The sequence below is a fragment of the Boleophthalmus pectinirostris genome, unplaced genomic scaffold (assembly GCF_026225935.1).
Source record: "Boleophthalmus pectinirostris isolate CB_2022bp ecotype Guang Dong unplaced genomic scaffold, ASM2622593v1 HiC_scaffold_22, whole genome shotgun sequence".
NCBI lineage: Eukaryota > Metazoa > Chordata > Actinopteri > Gobiiformes > Gobiidae > Boleophthalmus > Boleophthalmus pectinirostris.
The window spans coordinates 25024426-25037876 of record NW_026571190.1 but is presented as its reverse complement, the minus strand read 5'-3'; the positions used below and the strand labels follow the sequence as shown (position 1 = coordinate 25037876).

The 13451-nt window shown below is 45.1% G+C and overlaps 1 pseudogene; it reads left to right on the top strand.

Annotated features, from left to right (window-relative positions):
• Positions 1 to 2309: 2309 nt before the first annotated feature.
• On the top strand, positions 2310 to 4479 carry LOC110172580 (uncharacterized; annotated as a pseudogene).
• Positions 4480 to 13451: the final 8972 nt, after the last annotated feature.

The window sequence follows — 13451 nt, the reverse complement described above, 5'->3', positions numbered from 1 at the left end:
AACAGTATGCTCTGAGAAAACATGCTTTGGGACATCTTCTTTACTTTATTTACACTTTTAAAATTAAAGTTCGAAAGCATTTTCAATCAGCTACATAGTAACTAATGACCAGATCATTTTATTACAAATCTTTAGAAATTGCAGTTATTAAAACATTTCACAGAATCTTGTATTTTAAAGTCATGTTTGAACTTAAAATAACCCCTTTATGGATATTGGTTACCAAGTAGTTGTTTAGCCTTTGCAATGTTTTAGAACTCTTAATATTTGAATTTTGCAAAGTGAAAAATTTATGGAAAATTTACTTCCAGAACCAGAGTGAGCAGTCACAGTTGAGCTCTATTGCAGTGTCTCCTAATCTTCTTTTTTTAGGGAACCCATATTTTAAAAGTCACAAACCTTCGCGACCGAAGTCAATAGACATTATTCATAAATCACAGAATAAAGGTGAATTTGACCATTATTGAACATCAATGAGGATATTTTATTGTTGACTGAGTGGTCGTGTCTCTTTGAACAATTTGTATTACTCAGGTTTTAAACAATAAAAAACATTAAAGCAGCAATAAAAGGTATGCATAAGTCACCTATTTGGACATTAAATGCCCATTTCTTTTTCTTTTCAACATTCAATTGAACCAGCAATACTGGAACAAAATAGTCAATAAAATAATTACTAAAAGATTAGAAATTAGCCAAAACATATCTTCACATTTCAACCTACATGCAGATTGTGACAAGGGCTGCGTTCAGACTGCAGCCTGAAGTGACCCAAATCCGATTTTTTGGCTTCTATGTGACCTGTATCCAATCTTTTAATGACAGTCTGAACGGCACAGATCCGATTTTTTCAAATGCGACCCAGGCCACTTGAAACCGATAGATATCCGATCTTTTGACATGCGACTTCAGTCTGAACGGCCAAAGCATCCATCCGACCTACACGTCATCAACAAGCAACAAACGTCACTATTCTGCGCTGAAGCAGGCGGAAACCAGAACTGTAAAATCGCCAGGTGCTCAATGCTCGCGTCCATGTTTGGACAACTTCCATAAACACAGAGCATGCTCGCTCCGGTTGACGCATGGGGTTGACGTCATCATGTCCTCCAGTGAGCATGCGGGACACTTTCGGGCCGTTTACCGTTCACACTGGAGTCACAGACAAGTCGCATTTAATTGGAAATGTGAACGACCTCGCAAAAACATCGGATTTCACAAAAAAATCGGAATTGAGCATTAAGCCTTGCAGGCTGAATGTAGCCAACGTGACCCCAAAAAAAAAAGTGTCACCACTCAGTCTTTGGGAAACAATGCTGTGTTGAGTAACAATTACATTTATCACCATATTTTTAGAAATTTTCAAATGACCTGTTGGAAAATACAGTTATGGAGTGAGGCTCAGAGTTACTCCAACGGTCATCGCATCAAACTCATTAAATTAGTAAAAAAAGAAAAGTGTTGTAATCATAACATCCAGTCAAAAATGAAATGATTATTTTGAAAACATTAATTACCTTGTCATTTTACTGCATACTCTGTACTGCAAAAGTAAAAGTACAATTCTCACTGGATCAATTTGAGACTGGCCTCCTGATGACCTATATTGTGCTATTTTCTGACCATGTTATGATGTCGTTTCCTCATCAGAAACATACCTGGAGTTGTGTTTTGTTTCATTCATACATGTTTAACACACAAACACTGCATATTTAGGCTGATTTCTTCTCTTGGAAGAACAGAAGATTCCACCTTGTGATGTCATGTGGTAATACAGAAGTGCTTCACTGTGTTTTTCAACACCATACACCCTCGCTAGAAAGATTTTAATAAATTCAGCCCTGGAATTTCCAATCTTTACTGAAGAAAAAATAAACTGTAGTTGTTAACTTGAAAACTACAGCTTCTTGACATCACAAGGTGGAACAGAGCATTTTGAGCTTTTCAGATGTGGACAAACTAATAATAAAGGATTACTCACAAATGTGTGAATGAAACACAATACAACTCTGTGTATGTTTTTGATGAGATAATAGTATGATAGCGTGATTTAAAGCTCACAGTTTTTTGTTTTATATGGAGTTAATACGATTAACTAAGATTCAGGAGCAGGACCACGCCCCGACAGCCCTCTCCTCCTCACCTGCGAACCACAACTCACTTCGACCACGCCTCTAATTTCCCAGAAGCCTATATATAGCAGCGTTTCCCATCATCCCAGTTTGTCTCAGCTAACTCGAACGAGCACGAGATATGGATCACGAGTTGATAATCAACCCGTCCGATTCGGATTCCGACCTGTTCCGACCATGGCGCGTCGCAGTCCGCCGTCTCTTCACACTCGCGACGGTCCTTCGAAGATGGTTCCCGGCGAGCTGAGAGCAGGAAACATCCAAGGCGCTCCCTCCGAGATCCAAGTAGTAAGCCGGCGTCCCTCCTCTAGCTTCCCAAGCGCCATCTCTCCCACGCCTCCACCGCGAAGCTCTCTGTCTGGAGCTTACTCCCGTCTAGTCTCCTCCGCAGACAGCGGGATCCTCGCTCTCCTCCCCCTCGTTCGCATCCCGCTCGCCGCTCGCCCCGCAACAGCCCCGAGCCCCGCGCACGTTACCACCACGGTCTCGACCCCCGCCTTGGCAGCCCCCTCGGAAGAACCCAGTGTTTAATTGCCTGTCTTCCGCCGCCCCCCCGCCACCCGTGATTCCTCACCCCTCTTCCTCAGCCCGCCCCACCGCCATCGTACCCATCAGTAGCGGAAGCGATCACCCCGGGCGCCCCATCCTTTACCAGGGAGGAAGGATGATATGCAACAATTTTAACGACCGAGGTTGCAGTGTCTCTATTTGCAGGTTCCTCCACGCCTGCGCCTTCTGCGGTGGCGCCCACGCAAGGAACTCTTGTCCACACAATCCAATTACCATTGACGGAAAGAACACCCCTTTCACTGCTACCAGCCCTGTCAAGGTAAACGCGCTAGCTATCGCTCTCCGTAATCACCCCAATCGCGAGTTTGTTCATTTCCTGGTTGACGACTTCCGTAACGATTTTCACCCTGGCATCGAAGTTCTGCCAGACTCTTCTCACTCATGCAGGAACCTCCAGTCCGCGCTCGCAGATCCCACCGCCGTGGACAACCTCCTGGTGAAGGAGGTTGCCGAAGGGTTCATGATCGGCCCCTTCAGACGTCCTCCTTTCAAGACCTTTTGCATCAGCCCTATCGGCATCGCCACACGCAAGTACACCGGGAAGAAACGTCTCATCGTCAGCCTTTCTTCTCCTCATGGCACAGCCGTCCCCAGCATCAACAGTCTCATTCCCACCCCTGACTTTTCCATGCAATATGCCACCATCAATCATGCCATCTCTCTCATTCGTCTCGCAGGTCGCTCTCTAAAGCGGACATCACCAGCGCTTTCAAGGTCCTGCCCATCCACCCAGATTTCTGGCATTACTTCGGCGTCTCCTGGAAAGGGTTCTATTATTTCGCCGCACGCCTGACCTCCAGCTGCCGCAGCAGCCCAAAAATCTTCGACTCATTATCCGAAGCCTTGTGTTGGATTCTCATCAATAACTTTAAACTCCCGTACGTGCTACACCTCCTGGACGACTTCCTGGTCGTGACTCCCGCGTCCTCGCTCCCTCGCTCCAGCCTATCTTCACTCATCCAAGCTTTGTCCAATCTTGGAGTTCCCTTGTCCGAGGAAAAAACCCTAGGCCCTTGCACCACTATCGAGTTTCTCGGCATCACACTCGATTCGATATCATTTCAAGCATCTCTACCTCCCGAGAAAGTCCAGCAAATCTCCCTGCTCCTTTCCAACTTCATTTGCGCAACCTCATGCAACAAGAGACAGCTCCTCGTGCTTCTCGGTCACCTCAACTACGCTATCCACATCATTCCTTGGGGCAAGCCCTTCCTTTCACATCTCCTCACGAAAGCCGCATCTGCCGAATCCCTCCACAATATTATTCCACTGAACGAAGCTTGCTGGTCCCACATGCGCCTATGGAAGCATTTCCTGGACTCTTGGAATGGCATCTCATTCTTCTACAACAAATTCACGTCCTTCCCGATGACATCCAGCTTTTCACCGACGCAGCTCCTTCAGTCGGCTTTGGAGGATTTTACCAGGGACGGTGGTTCACTTCCACATGGCCCCCCGAGCTCCTCTCTCTCATGCCAGCCGACAGCTCTTCAGCCTTGTTCAAACTATACCCCACTGTCATCGCAGCCATTCTTTGGGTGCATGAGTGGTCTAGCAAGTGCATTCTCATCCATTCTGACAGCGAAGCCTTGGTCCACATTATCAACAAGGGAACGTCTCGCGCCCCTGCCATCTCTCAGCTTCTAAGAAAGCTTACCTTAGTGTCCGCCCAGAATCAGTTCGTCATCTGCGCTGCTCACAATCCAGGTTAAATTCTATTGCTGATTCTCTCTCTCGTTTCAATTTTCTGAGATTCAGAACTTTGCTTCACACTTAGACAACCAGCCCGTTCCAGTTCCTCCATTTTCGGCCACGACCTACAACTAAACTACCCCACTCTCGCCCCTCTCATCTCCATCCCTCAACACGCCATCCTCAACAGTCTTGCCTCGAGCTCACTTTCCACCTACCTCACCGGGTGGAATAGCTTCAAAGCTTTTCTTAATTTCTATCAGCTCCCCCTCGGTTCTTTCGACGTCAGTACCATCTGCAGTTTCGTCACTTTCTTGTATCACTCCAGGAACATCTGCGTCTCTACCATCCAGGCGTATCTCTCAGGAACTAACTTCATTTACAAGCTGACCTCCGGCGAGGACTGCCCATCTCTATCCCACTGCCACGTGTCAATGTTGATTAAAGGGCTACTTAAAGGTTGTATGGAGGATTTTTTTTTTGTTTTGAATTGTCAATGATAGCATTATAAAGGTGCAGTAGCCTTGTAATTATGATGACCAAAAAAAAAGAGAATAAAAATTCATCAACTCTGGACGTGGTGGGGCCAGCTAAACATTTGCCAATAGATAACGACACTGCCTCGTTATCTGTTAGCTGACAGGCTGTCAATCAAACTCCCTACGTTTCTAGCGTAACTGACGTGCCTGCGCGCTGCCGTTACGTGGTTTACGTACGCCTGTCACGCAGTCCACAGACGCACAGACGCTGTTTACTCCACCAACGCAACAGTTCTTAGCGGCTTTTTTTTACCTATATCTTCCTCGCAGTTCGCACAAAGTTTGTTGCAATGGCAGACAAGAATCCAGGAGCAGTTAGCCGCAAAAGAAAGTCCGTTTTTGAGGTCGCTGAAAGAAGAAGACAAGGGGAAAAGCAGCGAAGCCAAACTAAGGTGATTCTTGGAGATTCATTCCAGCGATGGCGCAACTGAAGCAGACGAAGGGTCTAAAGACTGACGCATTGGTCGCCAAATTACTCACGGACAGGTAACTTCTGCTTATTATGAAAACGTACTTTATTTCCAAGAGCTAGACAAACGTTTTTCAGGACACGAAAGCGATATCCTATGTCTGAAAACGTAATTTTCAAGGCAAAGAAAGAGTCCGCTTGCTGCTGCGTGTTGTAGCTAGTTCATTCGCACTGAATCTCCGCGCACTCTTCTCTGCACCCCTTTCCTGCTCCTGTCCCCGCTGCCCGTTCCGCTCTTCCCGCTGCTTCTCACTTCTCCGGGCACGGAATCTCCGCGCACCGCTCCCCTCTCCTCTCCTCTCTCCCCGCTCCGCTCTTCTCCCTGCTCCTCACTTCTCGTCCGCACACGAAATGTCAGCGCACCCGCTCCCCCCGCTCCTCACTTCTCCGTCTTGCCTAACCAACACTGTAGTTAGTTGTTTACAAGTCATGTCCAGCGCACCGGCTGTAAACAAACCTGTTTCTGGTGTAGTGAGGAGGCGGGAGGAGGCGTTTCTACGTAGGGAGCTGTAGGGGAGGGGGGGTGGTTTCACGCATGCGCAACATTTGAAAAAGGACAAACAGTCGCTGGATTTCTCGTTCCTTGGAAAATCCTCTATACAACCTTTAAGTCCGAACCTCGTCTCCCTCCTAAACGCTTACCGCTTACTGCAGATATCCTTTACGTTTGCATTTGCACTCTCCACTCCGGATGCCACTCGCCATCTACGGACCTGACCCTCGAATGCATGTTCCTCTTAGCCTTCTTCGGCTTCCTCAGATGTTCCGAATTCGCTCCATCGTCAAGCGTTTTCGACCCGTCAGTCCACCCCAGGCTTTCCGATCTCGCCATACAATCTCCAGATTTGCTCATCTACACTCTCCGTAGGAGCAAAACAGACCAACTGGGAAACTCGTTCCCTATCAACCTTTTCCGCCTTAACTACCGTTAAGTCCTTACGAACCTTTTGTTAAATATCTCGCCTTCTGTCGTGTCTCCAACTCCTCCATCAACAATCTGCTCTTCCTTACAGAAATGGGCAAGATGGCTTCCAGGTTCTGGTTCTGCAAACATTTCCAAGAAGTCTTGCACTCATCCGGTATACCACCCCATTTGTTTTCAATTCACTTTTTCCGCATCGGCGCTGCCACATCTGCCGCCAAGGTGGGCGTACCCGACCGAGAAATCAGATACTCGGTCCCTGGGCTTCCAGCGCCTATGTCGCCTACATTTGTCACAACCTCAACGATCTCCGCCAAGCCCATTCCATCTTGAGTTCTCTTTAAACCTTTTGGGGGTCCCATTTTGGCTGGGCCAATTGTAGATTTCGCACTATGTCGTTCTTGGCGTGGGCCTTGCTAGTGAAATGGAGTTAATATGATTAACTAAGATTTAGGAGCAGGACCACGCCCCGACCACCCTCTCCTCCTCACCTGCGAACCACAGCTCACTTCGACCACGCCTCTAATTTCCCAGAAGCCTATATGTAGCAGCATTTCCCATCATCCCAGTTTGTCTCAGCTAACTCGACCCCACTCTCCCACCCTCTATCTTGTTTGTTTTTCAGCCATAAGACGCCTACGAGGGGGGTCCCGTTCCAGCTGGGCCAATTGTAGATTGAGACGGAGCCCCCCACCCAGAGTCTCAACCCAGCCATCTCCGCCGCTCGTATATCACTGTAACGAACGGCCTGTTCGTTACATAATAATTACACATGCACTTTCATTCACTTTGCACTTTATATATTTACATTGCACAGTATAGCACGCAGCACTTATAAGATACGCTAATTTGCACATATTAAGAATTGCACACATTTGTATTGTTTTAAAAAATATATTTATTGAAAACATCGTCGGGTGTCACGTGGGCCGGTCGGACGGGCACTTCCGGGTTTGGCGGCCGCCGGTCTGCGGAGATACACCGAAAATTACAATTGGATAGTGTGCAATATATGTGCCGTGTTTTAAATTAGTTGTGTCTTGTGTGTGTTTGCGTGTGTGCCATGTGGGTATTTTAGAGTGTGAATTGTATGTGCGTGCATGTTTGGGATGTGATAGTGCTTTTTACTTACCCGTGTCTTCTGTCCAGGTGTCTGGCGAAAAGATTCCCCGGGGAACCAGACACCTTTTAAGAGTTCCGGGCCAACTCATCACGGCGGACATCGGGGGGGGAATAGCACTCGTTTTTAATTGGGATATTCACGTTGGGTTTTATTAGGAATTAGTTTTAGGGTTTTATTATTTTTGTATTTGGGTTTTATATAGTTTATTTGGCTATGGGTATTTTATTGGAGGATTTTAACTTAGTTTTATACAGCTAATGTTATTTTACACCCCTTGGAGTTTTAATGGTTTTATCCAGTGGTATATAAGGCGCCTAATCAGACCATTCGATGTTCTGCTGCTGGAGAGACCTGCTGCTCCATATCCTCCCTGCACTTTTTGCACCGCACTTTGTTTTTGCACTGGCACTTTGGGAATTTTGAAAAAAAGAAATTAAAAATCTTGTGGACCACGCTAAACCTGCCTCCATCATCTGTTCTCGGTTTCTCACTGCAATCCAGCCGCTCTACCCGTCTTGGTCACAATCACCAACTTCTTTCACACCGGTGTCGGCGGCAAGGTGGGGCATTTGAGGGCCGTGCCCCCCCTAGCGGCCACTGGTGCCCCACCCCCCAGCACAGGCCGTTATTATTACTATTTAAAAATGATTTTGATTGGCGCATTTCACTTCGGGCTGAGGGCACAAACTTTACGATATCACAGTCTCTGTTTATTTAGTGTAGTGTGATTGGACAACTGTCCTGTCACTCACGTCAACCTGCTGCGTCAACTTGTAGCTGCTTCACAATTAGCGGCAGCTGCTACTTTAGCCTAAAGCTCCACACAGGAAATGGCGAGAACAGAGTCAAAGACACTGACAGACCCGCCGCCGGGACCCGGGACTGTCACTACCGCTACTGGGGCCGGGACATTCTTTGCCGGGACTCAGGACAGTCGCCACCGGGGCCTTCACCTTATGAACAACTAAATGATTAATTGAAAGAATAATCACAAGATGAATTGATCACCAAAATAACTTTTAGTTGCAACCTTAGCAGATTCCCACCAGTCACGTAGTGTTAAATATTTAATTTTATAAATATACTATTAATACTCTACACAATAAAGATACATTTAGATTATCTTTATTTATTTCAGATTCAAGAGATTTTATTGTCATCTTCATAGGAAGCAATAGTTTAACGCATCAAACACTGCATTAGTTTTGATGTGAAGCACAATACTACAGGTGTAAAACCCCACCCAATAACCCCTTAAGTACTAACTCCAGTGTAAACATTAGCACAGTAAGGACATTCAGGGCAGCACATATATAATAATGCAACAATGCAAAGTCCAGGTCACTGATATTTTATTGGTGGATGTGGTTATTGTCCATGGGAGAAAGGCAGAGAGGGAAAGGGGGCAGTGTTCAGCAGCCTCACAGCCGGGGGATACAGGCTGTTGGTCTGGTTGTTCTGGTGTTTATGGACCTGTGCTTTCTAACTGAGGGTAGCAGGTGGAAAAGGTGATGAGTAGGCTGGTGCCGGTGACGCAGACCACGGGTCATATAGATGCTACTGATCTGTGGGAGAGTCACAGTGACTTTCCCCACTGTTTTTACCACCCGCTGGAGAGCGTGTAGGTCAGCTTAGTGCAGCAGGAGAACCACACAAAAACTCCAGATGTCAGAACACGTCAGATGGCACAGTTGTAGAAGTTCCTCATTACTGGACTGGAGATGTTGGCGCTCCTCAGTTTCCTCAAGTAGTAAAGGCGTTGTTGGGCCTCCCCACAGCTCAGGCAGTGTGAATGCCTCAGGACAGGTCCTCAGTCACGGTCACCCTTTCTCCAGGCGTTTAGTCTTCTATATGAGCTTCATCACTTGTTTTTGAGTCCTCCAAAAACCATTTGTCTCTTTTTGTTCCTCCATTAAATCCACAGGTCCAATGTGCTCCTCAGCACCTGCACAGTTACAATATAACACAGGGATCAGACAGTAAAAATCTTGTTACAAAACTTGCAAAGATTTAGTATAGGTTCTTTTCTCTCACCACTGTTGGGCCAAGTCTCTTATTGGACCAGACCTCGATCACCCCTTCCTCTCATGTGGCCGAGAACATCTGATGGGTCACACTCCAGAAAAGTTTCTGGATCCTAAAACACACGTTTAGTGTAACTTTATATTCTACTTTATCACCCAGATTTAAATTATTTTCAGATAATAACTTACAGAAGTCTGTGGATCATCTGACTGGAGCGAGACAAGCCGCTGCAGCTGCATACGTCTCAGCAGAGCTGGCGATGACTGTGGCTCCTAAAAGTGCAATAAAAGTCATTATTTATCATTTTTTCATTATTAATTTTCTCATTTCTCAGAATACCTTGTGTTCTAACGTTACGATCAGGGCTCCCTCTGGTGGTGGTTGTGGACGACACCATGTCTTTACTCACCAGGACACGATGGGTCTGACTGGAACACATAGATGCTACTGATCTGTGGGAGAGTCACCCCAGTGACTTTCCCCACTGTTTTTACCACCCGCTGGAGAGTGTGTAGGTCAGCCTTAGTGCAGCAGGAGAACCACACAAAAACTCCAGATGTCAGAACACTTCAGATGGCACAGTTGTAGAAGTTCCTCATTAGTGGACTGGGGATGTTGGCGCTCCTCAGTTTCTTCAAGTAGTAAAGGCGTGGTTGGGCCTCTCCACAGCTCAGGCAGTGTGAATGCTTCAGGACAGGTCCTCAGTCACGGTCACCCTCTCTACTACCTCAGTGCAGACAGAGAGTTTTATGGTTGTTTTGCCCATTTTAGTTGAAGTCCACAATAATCTGCTTGGTTGTTACCATGAGGCCAGATGTCACACATCGTTCCTGTAGTCCGTCTCATCATCAGTCCTTTTTCTCCAGGCGTTTAGTCTTCTATATGAGCTTCATCACTTGTTTTTGAGTCCTCCAAAAACCATTTGTCTCTTTTTGTTCCTCCATAATCCACAGGTCCAATGTGCTCCTCAGCACCTGCACAGTTACAATATAACACAGGGATCAGACAGTAAAAATCTTGTTATAAAACTTGTAAAGATTTAGTATAGGTTCTTTTCTCTCACCACTGTCGGAGTGTCTTGTTCTTCTGGAGATCTTCATCAGGAGTGATGCTTCAGTTTTGATTAGACTGAACTTCAGAGTAACGGCAGATTACACAGACTGAAGGCCTTCTCCCTTGTGTTGGGCCAAGTCTCTTATTGGACCAGGCCTCGATCACCCCTTCCTCTCATGTGGCCGAGAGCATCTGATGGGTCACACTCCAGAAAAGTTTCTGGATCCTAAAACACATGTTGAGTGTAATTTTACATTCTATTTTATCAGATTTTAATTATTTTCAGATAATAACTTACAGAAGTCTGTGGATCATCTGACTGGAGCGAGACAAGCCACTGCAGCTGCATACGTCTCAGCAGAGATGGCGATGACTGTGGCTCCTAAAAGTGCAATAAAAGTACAAAACTCATTATTTATCATTATTTCATTATTAATTCTCTCATTTCTTGGAATACCTTGTGTTCTAACGTTACAATCAGGGCTCCCTCTGGTGGTTAACTGCACTTTGTTGATGATGCCATGGACAGTTCCATCAGTGACGCGCCTTTCTTTTAAAAGTGAACAAAGGTCTTTAGTAATTAATACAAATATTACGTTAGTATTGGTCTTTACTCACCAGGACACGATGGATCTGACTGGAACATACTTCTGGACATATATGTAATAAGATATCAACTTACACAGAGGCCCACCTCCCCAATCAAAGCCCTTTTAATTGAACTAGGGAGAAAGCCTTAAGTGTGCATCTACGCTCCTTCTGTGTAATTCATCCACAAATATTAGAGCGATGCACTTTGGTTTAGGCCCTCGTTTGAATGAACAACCATCCTGAAAAACAGAGGCTTTTGCGTACCAATGCGCTGTGCAAAAAAGCAAGTACAGTGTTTTATCTTGTAAACACACAGTTAAAATTCACCTTGAACAGGAGAAGTAGGGAGTGTCCCACCAACCGACAAGTTAGTGAACAAACCCAAGTCTCCACATCTTACAAATCAGTATAAAGTAAAAGTACAGTCTCCACAGAGACTGTTTTACAGGAGTATAACGTTACAATATAGTACACATTTGTATACTATTTGTAGTACAAGGTATTCGGAAAACAACAAATTAAATGGGAGAATTAAGGAGTGTCCCACCAACCGAAAACTTAGTGAACAAACCCAGATCTCCACATTTTACAAAATTATTATAAAGTAAAAGTAAAAAGTACAGTTTACAGAAAGACATAATGCCACGTAGATACACATGCATTGTAAACAGTTTAATTCTAAATACCATGGTTGTGCTAATTCTGCATTTTAAACTTAAATTACAATTACTGGGAAAAAAAAAGAGAGAGAAAAGAGAGAAACTTAGTGTCCCACTAATTCTCTAGTGAATGGACAAACACAAGTCTCCACATCTGTTTACAGGAGTATAACATTACAATATAGTACACATTTGTTCATTTGTGTACTACTTGTAGTACAATGTAGTCATAAAACAACAACTCGAACGGGAGAATTAGGGAGTGTCCCACCAACCGACAAGTTAGTGAACAAATCTAGGTCTCCACGTCTTACAAATTATGAAAAATAAAAAAAAATAAAACCACAAAAAAAAGAGAAACGGAGTGTCCAACTAACTGTTGAATGAGCAGACAAAAACAAATCTCCTAATGAAGACAGGGAAATGTTTCCTCCAGTGAGGGATTTCATTGTAAGTATATTTAAATAGATTTTTAAGTTTTTTATTTTATTTTATAATTTTTTTTTTTTTTAGGTATTTTTAAAAATAATATTAATGAGTTAGTTAACCCTCCTATGACCAGAGTGGAACCAGCTCAAAGTAAATTCAAGGCAAGGTGTACTATACAGGAAACTACAAATAAGCATCAGATTGACTTTTTTCTCAATTAGAATTTAGTCATTGAGCACATTTAGAGAATTTGTTCATGTTTTTGTTCTGTTACGTTCCTACATAGTTTTCCTTCCCTTTCAACACACAAACAAACACGGCAAACAAACACAGCAAACAAGCGGGAATCGCACCAGCGACCCCACTACCTTCTCACCTCTAACCCACCTATGCCCAGAGTAGAATGGGAGGCGTAATATGCAGGACATCTGTGACATTGTAGCTTAAATTATATTTATCTATTACTATTTACTTACTGATCATGTTTAACTTCTTTTTTTTTTTTGCTTATAAGACTTTTCAAGATTTTAGAAATCCTACATACTATTCCTTGCTTTCTCTCTTTTTTTTTGTTTTGTTTTTTTTTTTTGAAACACACAAAAGATGAAAAATTATTTTGGCACACAAAGCTACTACTACTACTACTACTACTTAACACACAGCTGAGATAATAAATTGAAAAACTATGTACAAGAGATGAAATCGGCGGTGTTTAAAGGTGGTAAATGTTGCCGAAATGATGTTACAAAGCCCAGAGTCTCACAGACGGAATTCAGTCATCGTCCGAGTCAGGGTATGGGGGCAGAGGGCGGAAGTACCACGAGAAACCTGCAGACGTCCCAGAAGATGTGGAGGGGACGGGCTCTGGGGAACTGGAGGAAGGACGCGGCCTCTTGGAGCTGGGGTCTCCCTCTTCATCCGCATCTTCATCTCTGTGGCGCTTGAATCCACCGAGAGGCAGGACGTCCAGAGCAAGGCCCACAGGGGGAGGGCAAGGAGCAGGATGGCAGGAGGGCGCAGGAAGCACAGCAGCGGGAGAAGACGGGCGATGCTCCTCTTCAACACCGGGACTGGGTGCAGGAGAAGGGCTCTCTGCTCGCTGCCAAGCAAAGGGGGTCGGAGGACGATCTCTCACATTCCGAGCTTGAGCAGGACGGGCCGCCTGGCGCCAGTCGGCCCAGAACTCCTCCGGAGGGAAAACCTGGTCGTCATCTTCCCCCTCCACATCAACAGCTTCATCTTCATCG